Source organism: Suricata suricatta, chromosome 2 (genome assembly GCF_006229205.1).
Source record: "Suricata suricatta isolate VVHF042 chromosome 2, meerkat_22Aug2017_6uvM2_HiC, whole genome shotgun sequence".
NCBI lineage: Eukaryota > Metazoa > Chordata > Mammalia > Carnivora > Herpestidae > Suricata > Suricata suricatta.
Window position 1 is genome coordinate 142,004,091 of NC_043701.1, and position 3,515 is coordinate 142,007,605.

General features: G+C 42.2%; 1 protein-coding gene and 1 pseudogene across 1 annotated transcript in view; both read left to right on the plus strand.

Annotated features, from left to right (window-relative positions):
* Window positions 1–3,515, plus strand: part of NRG3 (neuregulin 3) — a 1,058,459-nt gene that overhangs the window by 407,567 nt on the left and 647,377 nt on the right. The window lies entirely within an intron of this gene.
* LOC115286168 lies at window positions 2,010–2,102 on the plus strand (annotated as a pseudogene).

The following is a 3,515-nucleotide window of genomic DNA, read 5'->3' on the forward strand; positions in this document are numbered from 1 at the left end:
TATGTATTGGATAGGTTTGATGGTGGAAAGGGCTGTTGCAGAGGTCTGCTGGTTGCTGTTTTCTGTATTTTACATGAAGTGTTTTGATTCCAGGTAGGGTGGGAATCTTTTACCCTTATCCCCAGTACTGTATTCCACACTGGTGCTTGTGTGATGGTGGGTCTCAAACTCAACTGACCACAGAGGATGAACAGAAACAGAAGTTGGGGGTCAGGACAGTGGGGACTTGATGAGCTGAAGAATGTGTGCCCTGTCTATGTAACTGCGTGACTCCGTTGGTTGAGCATCCAACTTTTGATTTCAGCTCAGATCAGTGTCTCACAGTTCTTGGGATGAGCCCCGTATCAGGCTCCGTGCTGGCAGCATGGAGCCTGCTTGGGATTCTGCCTCTCTTTCTCTCTCTTCGTCTCTGTCACACCTCAAAATATATAAATAAACTTTAAACACAAACTCAAAAGTACTTCCACCAGGACATATTGGTTGCCTCTTAGATGAGACAGGTGTCTGCTTCAGTTTCCTCACATAGTGCCCTGTGCTTCTCCGATGATGACTCACAGCACACTTTATTAGTCATTTAGTATTTATAAAGGCTCGCCATCCTTATGAGACTGTCAGCTGTGTGGAGATGGGGCTTGTACCTGACTTGTTTCTTGCTGATCAGACAGAACCTTGCTCAATGCCATTAAAAATCATCTCATAGTCACTACAGAATGAATGAATGAACAAATGAATGAGTGAATGAATGGATTTTTTTTCTCCTCCTGGACAGATCATTAACAAATAAAGCCGCTAGGCCACAGTACTCATGCTGGTCATTGGCCTAAATAGAGCTAAGGAAAATATCCCCAAGTCTTGGAAGATAACCCTTGATTTGATTCCAAGTCTCCAAGTTTTTCATTAGTTCCAGCACCTGCTGGAAAGGACCATCAAACTGAAACTACTCTTGAAATATTTGCAATCTTTTTTTAAAGTTTACTGAGAAAGGAGCCATAAAAACTCCATCTGATTCTTTTTTCCAAAATCCACATAGACAATAAAGGCATTTATCTAAGTAATGTTTTGGCTTCACACAACATCAATAAACACTTCATGGAGATTAAACTGACTGAAAACCTTTTATACTTGTCAACTAATTTCTGTTGGCTGTGTTGATTTCCTTTATAAAGAATAAAAAGAAAATAAAGTTGTTTTGTGTTAATACATTTGGGGTTGGGTAAATGATTTTCCTTAAATCACGTTTTGCTGACAATGAACATGGAGTGGAAGATTATTAAAACCGATCTCTCAAGATGTTGTTTGCATACCTCAAACAGATATGTGGGGCTGTCTCCGTCAGTGAATGCCATGTGTCGGTGTGATTGATGAATTATAATTAACCTTGGCAACATGTTTTTACAGCTCAACTAGATCAGTCAAAATTAGTTATCCTGAGAGACAGTAAAATCACTTCTATCCTCAGCTTACTGCAAGAAGTAATGGCCTTTCCCTATTAGAGTTCTCAAAATATAGCGAATGTGTACTTTGCTATTGAATCTACATCTTAAAGTAAATGAGAGGTCAATGGGATTGAAATAACTTAACTTGAATGAGATGTCTCCAGGTGGATCTGAAGGCACCTCTCTCAGGATCTCTGAGTGGGGATTGGGGGCAATGCTAATTAAGAGTTGAGGCAAGCACCTACATAAAAGGAGGGAAGGGGGAGGGAAGGAGAGGGAGAAGGTAGCATCTCAGAATGTCTCTTCCCCCTATCTAAACAGAGGGAAAAGCTGAGTAAAGGATCTTTATTTTCTAAACATGTACTAATAAAGGTGGTTCCATGTATACCAACACTGAATTTTATAGAATGGTAAGTAGGGCAAGAAACACAGGTCATTTAAACAGTTGGGTTCCCTTTGTCTCAGCATGTCCTATGACAGTTTCTCCTGGGTGATAGATACCTTTGACAATGTGATGCAATCTTGTCGTTGGAAAATCTCCTTCTAGAAGACTTTATCCCAAAATTTCCTCAGGCTTGCTTCTGTAGCATATATAAAATTGGAATGGCATAGAGAAGAGCAGCATGGCCCCTGTGCAAGGAAGACGCACAAATGTTTCCTCGTTGCACCCAGCAATATTCACTGCAAGATCTCAGATGACCTTGTTTCTGGCTGTGCAGAGCTCAGAGAAATGCTATGAAAGATAACCAGACACATTTTCCTGAAATTCAGTTACATACTCATTTAACCATAGCCCTTGTGCTTTTAATGGCATTTATAGGTGTTTTGGAGGTATCGCTTTGGAAGCTCTGTAAAACCTTCATTTGGCAAGGTCCTTTGTCTACTTTTGGATGAATAGTAATAAAGTAGCTTCTATGTGTAGCTCCCATGCTCAATCATCTTGCATTTCCTGTGCTCCCAAGAAGGTTCCCAATAAGGCAATTATTTATCACTGTATTACCAAGGAGTACTCTAATAGTTCCTTTGCATGAGACATGGGCAATTAAGTGAAGAGAAGTTGCAGCTTTTACAACCCCCTAATGACAATCCATCCTGTGCCAGTAGGGCCACCCAGAGCAGACTGATGTCTCCTTGCCAGGGGCAAACCTTTGGACCTGGAAACAGAAACTCTGAAGATAAGTCACAGTGTCTGATAGTTGTGGCCTGTTTCCATAGATCTCATTTTTTTTATTCTATTTTCTCACATGTCATTTGGCTCTTTCATGAAAACTTTCTGACACTGTAAACTGTGGAAAGAGTGGTGAGTTGAAATTGGTACGTTCGTGACCTAGAAGACTTGGAGTGACATCCTGGTGCTCTAATCACATTCTAAGTAGAGAAAGGAGAGGCCACTTGCTTGTACCTCTTGGTCGCGGTAAGAGTGGCATGTGACACAGTGCATTGTCACGAGGCTGTAGCTTACTGGCTGTGAGACCTGAATGCATTACATCGATACCTCAGAGAAATAGACCCAGAAGTGGTCCAGGTCCAGACCGGCATGTCACTTTTATTTTCCAGATTAGAATCTTCTCAACATTTTCTTTGGGCTTATTTAATTTTAACTGTTTGCATGGTCACAGTGGAGGATCCTGATCCAGTCTCCATCTGGGATGGGTTGTGGCCATGAGATGCCTGGTCATGGACCCAGATGGAGATAGTATGATTGCTGAATGAATGGTGTGCAAAATGAAAGGAGAATTGGAGAAATGAACCTTAGGAAGGAGATTTATAGGAACTCATTAGGACAACAGGATCCCTGTTGTGATTAACGGAAGGATTGAGAGAGACTGTGGCGTCTTTGATGTGATGCATGAGCCAGGCAGACACAACAGAGGAAGAATTCTGGCACCACACTGAGTGCATTGGTTGGGAGGGTGAAGAGAGGCACAGAGGGGCAGGCAGAGCTGACTACCAGGACACTGGTCCCCACTTTGCACTTCACCTCAGCCTTCAGTTCTCAGGAAGGACAGTTGGGGCACTCGAGGAGCTCCTAGAACTGAGTCCAAAGGACTAAACTCCATCTTCTGGCAAGAGACTCTG